Below are 19,247 nucleotides of genomic sequence, written 5' to 3' on the forward strand. Positions count from 1 at the left end.
CAGAGCCTTAGAAAAGTTAAAAAAAGAGTTTTCGTTTGCTGCATATAAATTTGTAAAACGAACGGGGCCTTACGGTAACATATGCCGGCAGTTATTCCGGTTTCAACGACTGCAGTCGAGCGCTTTGCCAGCCGGGCATGGAAAGAGAGGCGACTCCGCTTTCACAAAGGTTGGCTCTCTGCCAGCTGTTGCGGATACGCGGCCTTATCGGAAACTCCGCACCGTAGCTCGATTGAGTTGCGCAGCGAGAGCTTCCTGCACCGTCGGGACGAGGTGGCCGAGAGGTTAAGGCGTTGGACTGCTAATCCAATGGGCTCTGCCCGCGTGGGTTCGAATCCCATCCTCGTCGCAAAGTTGATATTTTTTTCGCCTGATTGTAAACTGTTTCGTGTTGCGGGAAATTAGCAGAATGCGCGTTTGTTTTATTGCATGTTACGTTCAAGCCTCACAAACTTGGAGGAAAGTGCGTGAGGGTTGCACATGAACAAGCGCCCACACCGTTGTCTAGGATTTTTTTACATGTTTGTTTTTACTGACATGATTGAGGGCAAGGCCTCTAAAAAACTTTTTTTTTTGTCTCATTCGGATGCGCGGCCTTATCAGACACTCCGCACCGCAGATTGATTGCCTTCCTAGTGTGTAGAGCTGGGCGTCGCGAACTCGTTGCGCTATCCGGAAGAGGTGGCCGAGTGGTTAAGGCGTTGGACTGCTAATCCAATGGGCTCTGCCCGCGTGGGTTCGAATCCCATCCTCGTCGCAACGTTGATCTTTTTTTAGCATAGACTGTTCTGTTTTAAATCTGTCCCCTGTTGAGAGAAAGGGTCAAAACGAGCGTTTATTTTTTTTCTCGTGCAACGAATAAGCCTCACAAACTTGAGGGAAAGCGCGTAGGAGATACGCGTGAACAAGCGGTCACACCTTTATCAGCGTTGCGTTGTAACTTTTTTAAATATTTGTTTTCACTAATAAGAACGAAAACTAGGCCCCAAAGATGCTCTTGTTGTCTCGTTCCCCGATTTTTCCCAGATGGCACTAAACATGTGTGGATGATTCCAAGAATGCTGTTCAGCATATATACGTGTATGGTAGCGTTACAAATGTGCGCAATGATAGAGCGACGTCAAATTTGGTAGAGCATGGCTAAGCGACCAAATAACAATACTTCCCGCTGTCCTGTTGAAGAAGAATGAAAAACAACAGCAAAATTGTCTTTCTTGGCCTGAAAGCTCCAAGTGCGAGATTTATTCGGCATCCCTAAAGATAAACCAGCATGCATGGTACTTTCGCTGCAGCCGATTTTTTCCTTCTTCCCTGTGCCCGCAGTCCAGCTGGATATGATACAGAGTTGCGAAATAACGTCCTTCTAAATCTCCTCTGATCAAGCGTGTTGTTATGATATACCCATAAAATTACACACGCGTTGCTCCTTTATGCCTTGATCACTTTCTCGTTATCTCAGCACGTGGCACACGACGGCATACACAGACAACGCTCGGAAAGCGCCCCTTCCCTAACGCCGACATTCCTGGGCAGCGATCTTTCGCTCCGGACAGTTGACCTATCCGATCGCAGGGATTGCGTGACGTCACGTCTTCGGCCAAAGAATTAAGTTGAAGTGGTGTAAAAGAAAAAAGGCATTTGCGACGAGGATGGGATTCGAACCCACGCGGGCAGAGCCCATTGGATTAGCAGTCCAACGCCTTAACCACTCGGCCACCTCGTCCGTATGCATAGGAGTTCTCGCAGTACCTTGCTCTGCCTGCAGACTTTCGTAAGGCGAAAGTTTTAAAGCTATTTAACATATTCGCGTATTTTTAGTGCCAAATATTCCTTCGGCCTGTGGCATGCACCGTAGTGAAGGGCTGCAAATGAAAAAAACCGCGACCGCCTACGGTTATAAGAAACAATATATATTTATTCTGCGTCCTTAATCCAGCCCCGGTTCCATTTCCTGCTGAATTTAATGTGGAAAACAAGTTCTGTTATGGTCCCTAGCCCCGTGATATTTCACACGTGCCTGGAGAATTCCTAGGGATATTTTAGGTACTTCTCGTTCCGGGACATGTCACCGCACTTTCAAGCGCAGCTGCTCGTTTTAGAACAAAGGCGTCGCAATTTCTGCTTTTTTTTTATTTCTGCGCGTTCGTTCACAGCAGATGGTGCCCTTGTCTTTCTTTTTGACTAAGCTCCGTTAACTTACAAAGAACGAGAGAGAAAATTGGCCATCTTTGGGAACGTTTCGCCATGCAGCCGCTTCCTATCAAACGAGCAGACGGACGCTGGAATCGAACCTTTAAATGTCGCATTAAGAGGAATTACGTAGTGGTCAGTACAATGAGGCGTCTTCTTTATTACTATTTTTGCCAGACTTGATATAAACACAATGCTTTGAGCGGTGAGTGAAACTTCGTGACGGCCACATACGTCCACAGTTGCGGGTGCACTGCGCATGTGCAAGCAAAATTTGTTTGCTCTTGCTCTGTGGGCCGACGTCATCCCTTCGGAGTGAGGTCTCTTTCTAGGCACATTCTAGACATATGTGGGGTGGGTGGGTAGGGGTGGGGGGAAATACATGATGTAAGTAAGTTTGTAGGTTACAAAAGATTTAAAGAGAAATGGCTTTCTCAATGCCCTTAGGTTGCGCAATTGGTTCCGCTGCCACTGCAAAGTCCAAGTCAGGTGCAGGTTGATATTAAATCCGCGTGTCGTAGGTAGTGGTTTTGCTCCAGTATTGGGGTTTCAAACGTCGAGTACAAGAAACCTGGGAATGCCCGAGATCAATATTTCGATAGCCCGAAACGCAATTCTCAGTTCGTACCAGCAACGAAATTATTTTTAAATCTAGAGAACTCATACGGTTGTATTTCGGAGGCTAGTGAATGTAGGCGTAGTTTTGAGTTCTTTAGCGTTAGCTGTACACCGGCAAGGAACCAGCATCTTCGATGAGTCCTGGGAGGCTGATTTATTGCCCCAAGCGGGAGAACTTTTTTTGTGTGTGTGAATTTCTATACGTGCCACATTTTGCAATCTTTAACATAATGACTTTGTAACATATAGCAAACTTTAGCAATGGATGGTAAAAGAAATCTAGCAGAGGCAAGGAACTCGTTAATTTATCTCCCAGCAGCGAACGCAGAGTTCAGCTCGCCCGTTACAGCGCACGCCAAACCCTTCTCTCGAAGGAGCATCGTATGACGGCAATAAGTACACCTAGAGTGCATTACACAGCGTGAGCTGTGGTTATGGGGAAAGTTTCTCGCTTATCTTCTTCAGCGCGAAACTTTTGCAAGGGCTACAGTAACAGCGCAAGCCGGTCTGGTATATCTTAACTCCCTGCGCGGCGGCCATTCGATGGCGCTACTTTGAGTTCATAGGCAAAAAGTGAACGCCAGTAGCTTAGGATAAGTACTTCCTCTGCACGCAACTCGCTTAGAGATGCCATTTCTATTTCTCTTTTATCTGAAATTTGCGCTGCACAAATGTTTCTTATGTAAATCTATAAGCAAGGTGCGGTTTTAAGAGGTCCGGTCACGTGAATCTGCAAAAGCCGCTACGAGGAGGCCCGTCCGCGTGAACACACCAGTCTGCTTGCTGATGTGATGGATAGTGTTTTGCCTTGAAAATCGTCGCTGTTGGTAGAGTTGTGGGGCTTCTCATAGGAAAAAAATCTCGTAACAACAAGCAACAAATTAAGTTACAAAAGTAACAAAATATAGCTTACAGCACTAGTTAGTGAAAATTTCACGTTTCACTTGTGGCACATGCATAACCATATCGTATTTTGACATGCAATATGGTATCGTATATCATCTGGTTTGATATGGAAAGCCGGTCTTAAAAACGCAAAATGGAACTTCGCATGCGGTAACACTGACTTCGCATAGAAAACACAATGTCAGATTTAAAAATTTATGAGGACTTAATTATCATCACGGGGAACAATGCGAGAGAATAGCGCCTCCGTGCAACCGTTGCTGCGCTGCCAATGTACCATAGGATACATAAAGCCAATGCACTCGTATGGGCGCCCTCTCCGCTTGCGGGGATTTTCCACAGCGCTCGACGACCCTGCATCTGGTCCCATGCCAACAGAGAGCTTGGCACGTACTACGCATATGGCCGGGCGACTGCCGCCTCGCCCTCGGCGAGCCTCCGACATTGTGCGTGACGTCACACTCCTCTTAGCCAATGGGAATTAAGTGACGGAAGACTGTTACTTTTTTTGCCTGTGAGGCTCCTTTTACTATCGCAGTAAAACTTCTCTTCACTCGCACGCAAAACTCCTAGTGAAAATAGTGCAGTGGCCCATTTATACAGCACATACATGCTGCTTGCACACGCAGGACGAGAAATGACAGGCGCTGAATAGTTTGAGTTTTCAAAGTTTGTATAGGTCGAACATCCCCCATTCTGGTACGGACTCTTGCTGCTTCTATGTTTTTACATTGTATTGTCCAACTTATCACCCTGAATGCCCGAACGCATTGTGAGTGAATGTGCGTCGATACCGCACAACTGCCGAACGAGAATTATTGCGTTTTGCGCAAATACATCTTGACTGTAGATAAGCTACTATCAGTGCTTAGTTCGGTCTCTACAAACTTGACTCTGTTTCACTCGCAGCGTGTAAATCCATTGGAAAGTCCGTGCGAAAGCCATTTAAAAAAAATGCTCTAGAAGAGGGTCAGGTCGTTGGGGGCAAGCAAGGTGACATCTAAGCTCTCGTGGACAGAGATAACTGGACTAGACCAGCCTAGAGGCTTAAACAGCTAGGCTAGCTTGTCGCTTCGTCAAACATCAGTTCACCGCCTGATGGCCTATCTCTGCGGTACAGAACCCACGAGAAGGCTGCATTCGAGCTGACGCCAGAGAGAAAGAGGACTCGTGCTCTGCCGAGCCAAGATTATTTAGGGAAGTCGCGGCGCCACAAAACTTGGAAAACAGCCAGGCGATCGCGACTTGACTGGTAGGTGAACTCATACCGTGTATGTAACTCTGGCAACATTTATCTCGAGGCCACAAACAAACCCCGTGTTCTTTCACGGAATACTGCTAGAAAGACGGAACAATGCGTGCTGAATTCCAGCAGCGCTTGCATATTTTGGGATGTAGCTTGCATGAAATATGTAAGCATTCACCCACGTTCACATAGTACTTCTTTACTGCCATCCCAGTGCTGGTCCTTTATACCCCTAATTGTAAGAAACTCGCCATAATGACGAGGTTTCACTATATACTAAACGCTTTCAGTATAACTGGCGATAAATTATTTTCTGTATCATTATATTGAATATCATTCATTCTGACGTGTAATCAGTGAACAAGCAATGACATTATTTTTACGCCGGTACACCAGAATGAGCTACCGCCAACTTGTCAAGCTTCGTTTGAAAGCTGGATGCAACGCTACATCCAATTTTCAAACAATGAGCGACCAACTAGCCCAGCACCAAGTTATACTGAAGCAGACAAGCTTGCTATTCTCGTGAAATATTATTCCTTCTTTCAAGAAAACATATATCACAAATAGTTTTCTTCCTCTCCACATGCAGCTACGGGTTCGGTGACCTTGTCCACAGCAACTAAGAACTACACAACCACACAAATCAATAGCAGTCGGCCTGCCGTTTTTACTTCTGATCGATAGCGCGCGCTCCTAACCTGGATAGATCAAAGACAAAAGCCCGGCACAGCCATCGGAAGCAAAGCGGTGGAGCCGAGGCCAAAGGCTACACTGCCACCGTCGCGCCCCCGGCGGATTCATTCGCTGGCCAAACATCAAAGGTATGCTGTGGACAGGTGGAGACGGCACGGCATTCGGTCACACGCATGAGGATTCCATGCTGGGAGGCCATGTCGCACTGGGAGAGACACAGAAAGAGTCAGAAAAGGCAAAATAATTCATGAATGAAAACGCGCAGTCGAAAGAAAGCAAGCCTGATCCGCTCTTGCCTCGGGGATCGCCCCGCTGATATGACGTGACCCGTACCGAGATCGTCTCCGCTCGCCAAGAAAGGGAAAGAATATAAATGGACAAGCGAAACGGAGGTCATAAGAGTGTCCCCGGCCATGCGAGGCACGGCAGAGCTTTCTATCAGCGTGTAGCCGTAACAAGGTCACGGCTAACGCTGGTCGACTGAGGCGAGCCTCAGGAATCGCTTCTTTTGTGAGCAGGTATAGGTACGGGCGCAGATCGATGTCTCGTGTATAGAGGAGCCTAGGGCGCACGCACAAGAAACGCATGAGCTCCTATATGTGGCACGAACGCTCATCCGTGCACGCAGACATATATACGGGCATACACGTCAGTAGTGCACGGATCTTGCTATGCGGTGGGCAGTCAGTGTTTGTCTACTGTCAACACTGGTGGCAGAAATGCAGTTCAAGCTTGACCACGGCCTGTCAAGCGTGTACAAGGCGAGGTCAACCCGCCGTGTCGTGAGGGCCTAGCATTGAGGACAAGTGACGAAGAGCAGCCACATCCAGTTATATCTTTTCTCCTTTCTTCAGAAACAAAAAAAAAAGAACGAGGTCAATATTGTGTTTCGCAGCCATGCGAGTTGTAGGAACTCTTGTAATGTTTGCTCTAGCCTTTGTTCGCGACATAAGGAACGGAGTGCACGGTGGGACGAGGTGTGGTCCTCTAATGATAGCTGCCGCGATAATCATACAAGGGCTCATAATGGTACCTCGCAACCACTGCTCACGACAGCTTCATTAACAATGATCGCTCCGGTTATACGTGCTTAGGGCGGTTTTCAATTTCACCCGCGGCAATTATTTTCCCAAAGAAACGTGCTGTTTTGTTCTAACGGACAAGTGCTGGGCTTCAGCAGTTTGCTAAACAAGTTTATTGCCATCGTTTTTTATTCTTTCCTTTTCTTCCTTATCTATTAACTGTATGGAGCTGCTCTAGTCCGTAATCCCCTTTCTCCCAGCTTTTTGTTTTTAATTTTTTTTATCATGTAGCACAATGTATTTTCTTGCCTGCTGCGTTCCTAGAATTACAGAACCGAGGTTTCTTACAGCAACCCTGATGAGCACACCCATATACAAAGGAAAAAAAGAGTTAAATTTTTGCCAAATGTCTACGGGATGCATATTAGTAGGCAAAAATTTATCTCTGCATTGCTTCGCCAGAAAGGGAGATGCTACTCGTTTCAGGAGATGGAACGTACATATCCATTCATGTTTCTATGCTTTAAATTGACCTGTTGTGGCTCACCGCACACAAATAATTATTTTTTTCGCAAACTCGCATCCCGCAAACTTTTTTCCATGACTGCATGTGTGAAGTTTCGCCTGGAACGACAGCGTAATCAATCTATAGGCATCAAGGTTGCAGTGTCGGGATATTCTTTCCACGACATAGGATCCGTGGTCTATCTTCTGCAGCGCGACAGTTTCGTGCGCGTGTTCCGCTTCATCTTTTTCCCACTCATCTGAAATAACCTGCCAGGTAGATTACCAGACTAGCATCTCCAGAGATGACCAAAGAGTTCCTCCTTCTTCTCATGAAATAACTCAGAGAAACAGGCCTTTACGGCCACTTTCTTTGGCTTATTCTCCAGGGCCTACTAGCACGAAATGAATTCTTGAGGGTAAGTTAGATCTTGCAAATATTCTAAAAGTTCGCTTGAGCCTTACGAATGCATGAGTGCATATCATTTTGCCACTCATTGAGCCGACAACATAGCCGTCGGAGAATCCAAAACAAGGCAAAGATATGCAGGACACAAACAAAACAAAGATTTAAACATTATGCCGGGAAGCGTTAAGAGGTATACAAACAGAAAGACGGCGGTGCGAAAAAAATCGGAACCAGAGGCCTATTAACTGCCTCCATACTTTATTTCGTGTCTCACTTTCACGTCCGACGACAGGCCCACAGAGAACACACGTGCTCACCATTATACCGCCCGTTCTTTCTCTGTGTGTGCAAATAGTCCATATACAGCAATGAATCGAGTTTGCCAAGAACGGCCACTGAGCCGACCTGAATCGATGCGAACGACAACGTCTCTTCCATCGAGACAGCAACAGGAGCCCAAGGTGAAATCTTGGGGCACCGATCGATGGCGCCGCGATGACCCCCGCCTGCTTGCACGGTGCCAACAGTCACAAAAAAAAATACATGTTCCATGGACACCACGTGATGACGAGTGCATCGATTAACGACTCTCAGAACCCACAAAAGTTTTCGTAACTTTATCGCAAAGCAGAGACGGAAGGCTAGCCGAAGAGTTTCGAAGTCAGAGCCGTTGTTCCAACACCACGAGCCAACCACCGTCTTGCTCCCGATCGAAGAATGATCAACAGTGGTCGCTAATAGAGAATACTATACCAGGCAAACCTGTAAAGGAATGTAAGCATCAACACTTTAGAGGCCGGAAGTGCTAACAAAACTTTTTTATGGTCTCTTTGGCGTGTATGGGAACACAGCAGAGAATTGAATGCCAGACTTTATCACCGCCGACCCTCAACGGCGCACGCAGGAACGATAACTACGCCAGAGAAGAAACAAAATGCCAGCACTGATGCCAAATTATTTCGTGCTGTTTTTGTAAAACGCCTCAGCTGCTTGAATGCCGCTCGTAAAATGATGTGGGATTTGGCTACGCAATATACGCCTGGAATCTGTGTCTGGTATGAATGGCTATTACTTAATGTTCAGCACGTAATGACCTGCAAGGACATTTCTTTCCCTTGATTTCGACTAGGATATCATTAACCAGCGTTTGTTCCATGACCCACTCTGCCCTCTTCCTGTATCTCAACGTTGCACGAATCATTTTCTTTTTATAGGTGTTAGGTAGCGCAATGCACAGTGTTGAGCCTTCCGTCACGAGCATACCGATGAGTACAGAGTGCACACCGGCATCTGAGGACTAAGGTTTGTCTGCACTCAGTATGCACGTTCGGTGTAGCTACCAACACGTAAACTGCCTGCCTTTCCAGATACTGACTTTGCCAAGAGTAACCAAGAAATGGGTTTTTTTTTTCTTAACCGCCCAGAGGCCCACTTATGGCACCACCTAAGCACTTAATATGTGTAAGGTAGGGACAACCGCTGTCATCAGTTTTCGAGACCTTTTGGTCTTCAGGGGCGCCGTGAGGGCTCCACTGTACGACTGTGAAGCAGTCTCGTTGCCTGATTACTTTTCTCAAAGACGGTACGTCTACGCAGTCAATGAAAGCAAAAGCACAGTGAAAGAAGCCTGTCGACAACTTTTTTCAATTCCATTCGGTTCTTAACAGGAGTTGTTAAGTAATTAAAAACTAAGTGACAAAATCGGGCCAGCCGACCCGCAATACCCCCAATCGTCGTCAGTCTTAGATTTCAGGCTAAAACTTTCCTTCCAAGAAAAAAAAAACGTTGTTTACTTGCGTTGCTGTGAACACTGACGACAGCCAGGACAGTACAGTTGAAAGAGCTTAGTTGTCTACAGCTGCTCTGCGTGAGCAGTTACGGGGTGGAGGGCACAAACTGGGACTCTGTGGCGTCGCCATGAAAAATCGACCCGCTAAAATCGCAATGGCATCAAGTTGCCCGTTTCGCGGTACAATTCATGAAGTGGCGAATTTTTATACGTGTAGCTTTAGTGTTGGATCCGCTTAGCGTATAGGCTGCAGTAGAGAATGCATATCAAGTGAAGGTTTCGGATTTCCAAACACCGAGGCACTGTAATCACGCACAGAGAACGCTTACTTTACTTTTGGCTTATCGATCAGCGCTGCCTGTGGCAGGCCGAAGTTTGCGACTGTTAACTCTTCGCTGTTGGGCAAAGCGCAAGGAATATTGAAGAGGGCGCCATGTGCGCGTGTGGGCGCTCAAAAGGCTATTAGGAGTGAAACACTGACTGCATGGCCCGCGTATCGAAGTATTGGAAAAAGATTGCAACATGGAGCAATAAACCGGGTGGATGATTTCGCTCTTTTGTGGCTTTCAGACATTGAAGGTTTCGTGACCGCCACGTGCCATGTCTGGGGTTCCAGCGACAAGTCCCAACACTCTCCATTTCTGAGGCCAGGCCGAAAAATTTTTCTATGTATGTATCGAGTTCTCAACGCGTTTCCTTCTTGGCGACAATGATAATACATATTTTGGTTTTTGTTTAAGTGTTGGTGCATTCTTTTTTAAACCAGATCTCGTTCTTCAGCGACTTCTTTGCTTTTCGTTACTGTTTTCTTGGTACTATCGCGTCTTCCGAACCAGGGGACTGCGCAGGTTCCGATGCGTAGTAAGTGGTCGTCTTGGCCGATTTTCGCAGGGCATAAATTCTGAGCAGGAAAAGGAGCAGCTTGTGATCCGAGATAAGATGCGGTATTTGCTTAATGCAGGCTTCAAATCCAATGGTGCACATCACATCGCTACGGCGTCGTTTGTATATGCCTCCCTTGTGATAAAAAACGTCACGTACTCCTGCATTTGTAATAAAAAAAAGGGAGAAACTTTTAACAGTAGCCATAGCTGCGAGATTTACAAAAGGTGTTTCAGTGCCTCCATAATCAACATTTATCCCTTATCTCATTTCGGAACACTTCCAGCCGAAAATCTGCATATAGCATTCGGTGAACTTGAGCAACATTGCGCATAGCACAGCGAAATAGAGGTTAATATCTTGGTGCGGGCTAGCTCATGAACCATCATGGAAAGTGGCAGCGCGAATTAACAAGAACGAAAGAGAGACACGAGAACACTTGTCCACTGTTCTCCTCTCTCTTTCTTTTCTTTTTGCTTCGCGCTGCCACTTTCCATGAAAATGAGTGGCTGATGGTGAGCTTTAGATCTGGAGGCGTAGAAAGCTCTCACAATCTGCTCGTCACCAAGTACGGAACTTGTGAGCGGGTGATCCGTGGAGCTAGCAGCGAGTGTCTGACAAATAGCTCTCCGTAATAAATGAAAAAAAATTAGGCAGTGGCTTAGCACTAGTTAAGCCTGGATATACAAGCGAAAAGCTTCAGTTATGCTTGGTTTGACGTCATGGTTATGCCTCGTAGCATAACCACACGCTAGTCGCACTCGAACTTTCACTAAGTCGTACCACGTGGTCGTTGTAACGGCGAGCCTTGGGATTTTGCTCTTCTGACTCTCTTGTTTCCTCTTCCTCACTCGCTTGGCTGCTGCTGGCTGAAGATGCGGCCAAGACACGCTTTTCGGCTTCTTTCCGACGTCGTTTAGCAAGGCGTATTTCCCGTTGTTCAGGCGTTTCGGCCGCACGTTTAGCTTTGGCTTTATTATTTTTTTGCGCTGTTGTGCAGCCAACTCCCAAGCGAATACTTCTGGATCGGACGACTTTAATTTCTCAGCTTTTCTGCGTAGTCTAGCAGCAGCCGCACTCTCCTTCCCTTCCATCTCGAGTGTGCACGCCTATTCTCTGGCAAGCGCATTATATAGCCTTCTTGCGCATGCACATGACGCACATGTGCAGTAGCGCGCGGCTGCGCCGAAAGGTCAGGCGACGGAATCGGCGGCGGCGACGGCTGCGGCAGCGGCGAGGACTGACCACCTCCGCGGCGCGTGACGTCACTCGTTTTCGCGCATGCGCATAACTCACCAGTTCGGCTCACGCGAAGCTCGGCTCTGACCCGCGTAGTGAAGCTTTTCGCTTCCAAACTCAGGAATGCATCTATGAAGCCGCTCAACACCATTTAGAATATGTGCTAGACAAGAACGCGCTGTCCTGCGTCCAGTTACTTTCGCTCAAAATTAGCTCGTTATACTTTTTTTTTTCGTGCCTTCGCTATTCGCTGATAGTAACAAAGACAGGAAGCACAAAAATCTGCAGAGCGCAGTATTTTATAGAGGAAGGGAGAAAAAGAACCGTCGTCGAAGCATCGGACCTTTAACCCTTTGATGTTTGAACGTTCAAAACGCCGATTGCAGCAATAGAAATAGCGTTGAGGACAGCAGAGTTAAAGAAAGGGAAAACCAAAAGGAAGTAACAAAAGTAAAGGATAAAAAAAAGTGCGGTACATTTCCAAAGAGGACGGAGAGATAGGTAGCAAGGAAACTAATGCGATGAGTGCTAACACAAACCAGCAGCAAGCTAAAACATCAGACTACAAGAAAATGCTCTATATCATGCCATGAAAAAGTTATACATATAACAGGAAATATACACTACACATATATGTCCACACCATCTATTCCAGTTTTATTTGTTTTACCGCTAATGTACTTCCATTCTCAGGTCCTCCAGAGATTGCTACAGAACTGTTAGTAAAAAATAAATAAATAAAGCTCGTCTTAGTTTAGCTCACAGTAGTGATCGGATTTTGGAATAAATGCCTGCATCGACAGAAAAATGGTCTCTCAGCGTCAGCGTCAACCGCTGGGAAAGTGTTGCGTTACTGTCGGCAAAAAAGTCGCGCACCTCTTTAGACGGGACGACCAAATTGTACCGCAGTACTGTAATATATCATCCGGGCCAGCCGCCGGTCACGTCCTTCGAGTCCGCTCCTCCAACAAACGAAGCAATAAAAACTTTAGAAATAGCGCTGCTGCTTTTGGCCACTTCTTCAAAATCGCAGCTTAAAAATCGCCAAACCACACAGACTGTTCCTATCTTGCTGCTTCTATGCTCTTAACCCCCCCCCCCCCCTCCAACAACCGGAACCGGCGTTGCTTGCGTCAAGAGCAATGGGGAATGCTTTAAACGAGACACGTCGAGCCTATCTAGAAACAGGCGGTGCTGCGCGTGCGGGTATATATATATATATATATATATATATATATATATATATATATATATATATATATATATATATATATATATATATATATATATATATATATATATATATATATATATATATATATATATATATATATATGAGCACGTCCCCGGAATGCGCAGCATATTTTCGGCAATCCACAGCCGTTCACTTAAATTTATTTCCGCCTTTTGCCACGGCTGCCAAAATTCAGTTGCGCGCCACGCACTCTACGGCGCCACAAACAACATGCATCCTACACGGCCCCGTTATACATACACGAGTTATGTAGAGATGCGAGCGGTGAAACGCAAAAACCGGAAAAAGTGCTTTGCAGACCGTACGTTTGTAAAAGGAGTCTGGATTGGCTGTATGATATGCGCATATTTCACCTGGCAGTGGCGACTGCCTGCTCCCGTTAGCCCACGCTTCAAGAAAAAAAAAACCGCATGTTGCAAACGCGCAAATCGTTCCCTCCTATTACTTTTTGCTCCTATTCTTGCCTTCGGATGGAATTGATTCGACCTTTTGCGTACAGTTGCTTCGCGGTCGAGTCTCCAGGTAACTTTAGTGTTCCTCGCTGTCGGAGGAGAATACACGCTCTTCTTATTCCGCCGAGGGAATATTGTTCATGCGGGACCAGGGGCGCGATAAAATACTCGCTTTTGCTGGCGAATCAAGAAAGAACCGCCCAGTATGTAAACAAAAAAAGAGCAGACAGAATGTAAGTGTGCATCACAAGGATGGAACATCGGGAGCGAACAGGAACACTTCGGTTGTGAGAAAGGCCTAGTATTTTTTTCCTCTTTTTTTTTGCTGCTTTAGTTTTTATTGCTATTTCCCTCTAGCACGTCATATTTCAACGCACTGACTTCTGAGGGAAAGAAGAAATTATTTCATGAAAACGAGAAAGTTTCATCTTTGCATGCCGTGCATACACAATGTGGCAGCAGAGAAGGAACTGGGAGCGGAAAAAGGAACTCGCTGAAAAAAAAAAATAATAATAGACCGAAGGCCAGCGGGCAACAAAGAAAAAAAACGCACGCACATTACCGCGTGCGCGTTTCCACCAACGGGAAGGATTGGGTTGAATGAAGGATGCATATATTGAAACGGTACTCTGGGATTGCAACGTTCTTGCGCAGCGCGCATCACGTTGCTTTGCAAGTCATTCCCTTTGTCAAGAGTCCATCTCCGTTCCTCGCACAAAAGCGCAGTGAGTGAGGATCAGGCGCACACTTTTTCGCTGCAGGCTATAGGGAAAGACCAGCGAGATATTGGCCATACGGCAACGCTCAGGCGCAGAATCGTCTGCGGCCGAATTTTTTTTTTTTTTTGCAGCCGTATATAGCGCTTTTAGCAAGCCGCTATAGGACGACGACAAATTCCGACCACTAGAAGCATCGAGCGCTTGAAATCCAACGCGAGCGTCGTCCGCTGAGTCGATAAGTGACGTATCACGGAGAAAAGCGGAGAAATGCGCGCGAATTCCTACGTGCTCGCAATGAACAGTCCGTTGCAAGCGCCTTCTGCTAGGCTGTTCAGGAAAACGAACCCAACCCCTATTTCTTTTGAGCACGTTGGCGTCCTTTCTTTTTTCTGAAAGCTGCAGTCAAGTTATAAATAAGTGGACACGTGGGGGCACAATAGCGAGGACGTCTGGCATGATTTGACTTAATACTTCACAATATTCTTTGCTACTGGAAAAAAGGTGGCACCACGTTGTCTTTTGTAATCTCCTTTCAGCGGCGTGCAGCAAACAAAGAAAAAGGCACCCCTCGGCGGTGGCTAAGTGGTTAGGGCGCTCGACTACTGATCCGAAGTTCCCGGGATCGAACCCGACCGCGCCGGCTGCGTTTCGATGGAGGCGAAACGCTAAGGCGCCCGAGTGCTGTGCGATCAGCACTCGGGCGCCCGGGGATCTTTAGCGTGCACCACCAGTGCACGCTAAAGATCCCCTGGTGGTCGAAATTATTCTGGATCCCACCTTCTTCTCTTATCTCCTCCTTATCCCTTCCCTTACGGCGCGGTTCAGGTGTCTGCCGATATGTGAGACAGATACTGCGCCATTTCTTTTCTCAAGTAGTAGTAAATGGTTTTATTAAAATAATAATAAAAAGGAAGGAAAAGTTTTTTGCTAGCCCCGGAATCTGCCATCAACACTGAAGCACCTGAGCTGGGGCAACGGAAATAAAGGATAGCAGGCAGAATGGAGAAATGAAATGAAAGAGGTGGGAGGACAGGGCGAGAGGATAGAGGGAGAGGTAATATACACAAACTATTTACACAAAAAACAATTTTCAAGGCGCGATAACTGACTCAAAAGTAAGAGGGGTTGTATCCATTATTCGAAACAGCCTAGCAGACGACACTTTTACTGGACTGTTCACTGCACACTAAACAAATTCTCACCCATAAGGGTGTAAATCAGGTGTCCCCAGACGAACACCCTTTTCCAATTGTTGGGTGCTAAAAAAGGGTGCAGAGATCAGCACCCTTAAGGAAGGGTGCAATTAATGCAATTAATTAAAGATTGCACCCTCATTAAAGGGTACTATTTTTCCATAACACCTCTACGAATGCATGTTGGAAGGGTGCTTCACATTGATTCACCCATGAAGTAAAAGCCTCGGATTGATGCGCGCCCTCTAAACTTCCATGCTATGCACCCTTCCTGAAGGCTGCTGATCTCTGCACCCTTTTTAGCGCCAAAAGGGTGTTCTTATGGGGACAGCCGATTTGCACCTTACGGGTAGGAAATTGTTTAGAGTGTGCGCGCACGAGCGTATTTATTTGGACGCTGTACTACGTGATACGGCGCTCATCGACTCGGCACCCGACTATGGCGTGTTCATGTCAAAAACTTGGAAGGGTGTACAGTTCGTTCCTCCCCTTATAAGCGCAAGTGAAAACCAAAATCCACGTTAACAAGCTAGAGTCGCTCGCTGCCGCAAAGCTTACCAGCTTTAGTGCCGCTATGGGCAGCGCCAAATGTGTCCGTCGACGTGACAGTCGGGCCCCAAATTGAATTACGGAATTCCCGAAGCTGAAATCACAGGGAAGCTGCCGTCGGCCATGTTGAGTTGCACGTCTCGACAGGAAAGTGCTTTATCTGTTATGTCGTTCACCGGTAATGAAATGACGAAACGCCGAGCTAATCTTATCTGCGCATTCGCGCAGGCATCGGACGTGATGCGTATAGTCTCCACCAAAATTCGCTTAAAGCTGTGCATGAATTGGGGAGCAGGTACCTGCGCTTCTTTCCTTTAATTCCTTTAATTTACTGCATTCACCTCCTCACACCACTAACTCACAACGCGGTTGGAGTGCGCACTCAAAGCAGCAGCAGCGCTTCGATGAGGACGAAACGCAAATGACTCCCGTGTGCTGTACGAAGTCAGTTGTTTTTGTGAGGGGAACAACAACAAGTCAGTGGCACGCTTAAGATCTATAGGTGGCAAATATTATTCCGGATTACACTACGGCATCCGGAGTCCACTACGGCACCTCTATCTTCCTTTCTTCTGATTTCACTCTCTTGTCGTTCCTTTCCCTTTATAAAAAAGCTGTGGTTTTTGCCGCGGTGGCTCAGTGGTTAGGGCGCTCGGCTATTGATCCGGAGTTCCCGGGTTCGAACCTGACCGCGGCGGCTGCGTTTTTATGGAGGAAAAACGCTAAGGCGCCCGTGTGCTGTACGATGTCAGTGCACGTTAAAGATCCCCAGGTGGTCGAAATTATGCCGGAGCCCTCCACTGCGGCACCTATTCTTCCTTTCATTTCACTCCCCTCCTTTATCCCTTCCCTTACGGCGCGGTTCAGGTGTCCAAAGATATATGAGACAGATACTGCGCCATTTCCTTTCCCCAAAAAAACAAATTATATTATTATTATGGTTTTTTGAGGAAACGCGGACGCCTCATCTGCGCCCTAAGGGTGTACGGATAAAAGAGGGAGTGATTATAAAGGCGCGGTTAAGGCCTGTCCATCGATATCTGAGACAATCGCATTGCATTTCCTTCTCGCAACCTAGTGCGCCTCTCTTTAGGGAAGACTTAAGTGCTCGAATAAACATACTTAGGAACTTATCTAGGGACCTCTGAGGAAACCTGCGCTGTTCAGCCGCCACTGTGATTGCTCCGTTGCCTCTATGCAGAGGCGGCGCGCTGCATCGAGGGGTTGTAATCATGGCAGGAACAAAACATGTCGCCGACAGCCCCTTGAAACGTGACAGAAGCGTAACCACGTTTAACTATCGTCACGCTCATCATCCCGAGTCATCACACAGACGCACACTGCTTGTAGCTTCCACACAGCGGGGATACTCGTGCCTTGATATATGTAAAATCAAGGAGCCTTTAGAGATATAATCAGGCAATGGCATTGTGAAGCGCTGCATAACTTATTGCCCCGCTTACTAGGCCGCTGATCGGAGTGGAAAACTACAGCGCATGTTTCCTCAATGATTCAGGTGGGCAATTTCGTTTTACCTCCAAGCGCAAATTTTTCAGCGCGTGACAGAAGCACATGGCGTATTTTATGAGTGCGAGCCTAACTGCACTTTTGATCGCTATAAATGACAATTTAATCCATAGATTTCATTTTCTCGTTCTTAATCCAAAGTAATCTTCTTTGTGGACACACCAACCACGTCATAAGGAAAGGAAGGAAGGTGAAAGTGAAAGAATAAAATAAAGAAAGGAAGTGGTGACATATAGTGGAGGGCTCCGAACTTATTTCTACCAACTTGCCCTTTAACGGGCCCTTTAACGTGCACTGACGTCGCAGAGACCCCGGTGCATTTTGCATTTCTCCTCTGTCGAAAACCGCGGCCGCTTCGGCCGGGTTAATTAGCTGACATGTCAGTCCTGCGCAGAGGAAGGGATGAATTGGCTGTACTGGTAAAGGAAAAGAAAAACAACATGCAATGAAATATAAGAGTCCCACTGGAGTCTCGGCCGAGAGAGGCTAGGCGGCGTGAACATCGCATGCAGTTTTGTAGTTGTTTTTTTTGTTTTACTGCCTCCACGCAGCTGCCCTGATGCTATGGCTTGTCCACATCAGCCTGCACCAAGTGGATACTTTACTCACCTCAGTCCTGGCTCGTTGGTCTAGGGGTATGATTCTCGCTTAGGGTGCGAGAGGTCCCGGGTTCAAATCCCGGTCGAGCCCGACTCTTCTTTTTTAATCCGATTGTCTTACTTGCAAACCGGACTCGAGCTAACGGCCATGCGCAACACGGACTGACGCCCTCTTCTCCCAAATATGAATCTGGGCCAGCTGCGTGGTTGGCGCCAAAAATATTTCGCGGAGAGCAGTGAACGAACGGAAAACTGAATGTCAGGCGGTAGTCTAAGCAAAGGTAGCCTCGGATGAAGCCGTTCCTTTTTGCCAATGCCGGCGCAGCATGTGGTCGCCCGGTCTGCAACCACAAATAGTAACGCAGCAAATTTCACGCGAGCGTAATTACGGCATGATCGGCGTCGCACTCTGGCTACGACTAAACTGCCCTCTTACAATTGACGTTGACGGGCAGTGAATAGATTACTTCCTTTTCGTATTAAACGTGCAATGCTTTCGGATACATTTCTGGTAAAACTCAGGCAAAAACGGCGGCGAACCGGATGAAGAACATGGAGCAAGCTTCCAGTCCGTTCGATTATGAGCTTGGCGCAGCCCAGTGTAACCGGCGTGGAACTGGGTGGAGCGGGCTTTCGAAGGGCTCTGCTATCAACGCGAAGATCAGGTTGCCGGCGACAACACTGTAACACCTTGTGTGTCGCAGCGATTTCAGCTGCCCGTTCCTCGCAAAACCGCGACGCCAGCCTGTGTGGAAATCTTAAATGCCGGAGTTGCGTTCGTTCTCGGCCCACCTTGGGGTTAAAGAAAGAGCTGACGCGGAGCGGCCATAAAAAAAAAAATACGCAGAAACCATAGAATATGATTATCTAAGTAAGCGAATGTCTTCCTTATCCGGCTGAATTATCCGTGACTGTCAGTGGATCGCAGAAATCCAACGTATATGGCAGCAAGACTAGCGTCGGCGCGCTTTCTCGGAGCGGGGACGACGGCGTTGTTTCAATTATTCTTAGGACATGCTTTGGTGGCATTTTCGAGAACTTTTCATTTACTGCCGCGGACACCAACTCAACCCTTCCTGGACGGAGCGAAAACTGTCAATACTGCGCAATGGACAAGAGGTCGTCACACACCACAATCTTTCCTCTAACTCACCTTTTAGCCACGTGACCTTGCTAGCTCATCCACTCCCCCCCCCCCCCCCCCCCCCCCTCCCCGGTGCTCTCCCTTGTCTCTTGTTGCCGTCATTCCGTCAGATGAAGAAATCTGCGGCAGAAGGCAAATAAAGGGCAGCGATTAGGGGGTGGTCCGGGACGCGATACCTGTGTCGATGACTCGTCAGCGTGTTCGTTATGCCTCGTTCTGCTATTCAGTGAGCTCGGCGGCACAAGTGCTTCGTGATGTGCTATGCCTCGGCATGTCCTGGACGAGACCTATAAGACCGCGGGCCAGCA

At 47.2% G+C, this 19,247-nt stretch overlaps 4 non-coding genes across 4 annotated transcripts; 3 read left to right on the forward strand and 1 right to left on the reverse strand.

The window, feature by feature from the left end:
• The first annotated feature begins 267 nt into the window (after positions 1-267).
• Positions 268-349, forward strand: TRNAS-GCU (transfer RNA serine (anticodon GCU)). Its single transcript has one exon. It is a non-coding gene; the product is annotated as a tRNA-Ser (tRNA).
• Positions 350-675: 326 nt separating this feature from the next.
• On the forward strand, positions 676-757 carry TRNAS-GCU (transfer RNA serine (anticodon GCU)). Its single transcript has one exon. It is a non-coding gene; the product is annotated as a tRNA-Ser (tRNA).
• An 884-nt stretch (positions 758-1,641) lies between these two features.
• On the reverse strand, positions 1,642-1,723 carry TRNAS-GCU (transfer RNA serine (anticodon GCU)). Its single transcript has one exon. It is a non-coding gene; the product is annotated as a tRNA-Ser (tRNA).
• Positions 1,724-17,814: 16,091 nt separating this feature from the next.
• Positions 17,815-17,886, forward strand: TRNAP-AGG (transfer RNA proline (anticodon AGG)). The gene has a single exon. It is a non-coding gene; the product is annotated as a tRNA-Pro (tRNA).
• The last annotated feature ends 1,361 nt before the right edge of the window (positions 17,887-19,247 follow it).

The sequence above is a fragment of the Amblyomma americanum genome, chromosome 3 (genome assembly GCF_052857255.1).
Source record: "Amblyomma americanum isolate KBUSLIRL-KWMA chromosome 3, ASM5285725v1, whole genome shotgun sequence".
NCBI classification, from domain to species: domain Eukaryota; kingdom Metazoa; phylum Arthropoda; class Arachnida; order Ixodida; family Ixodidae; genus Amblyomma; species Amblyomma americanum.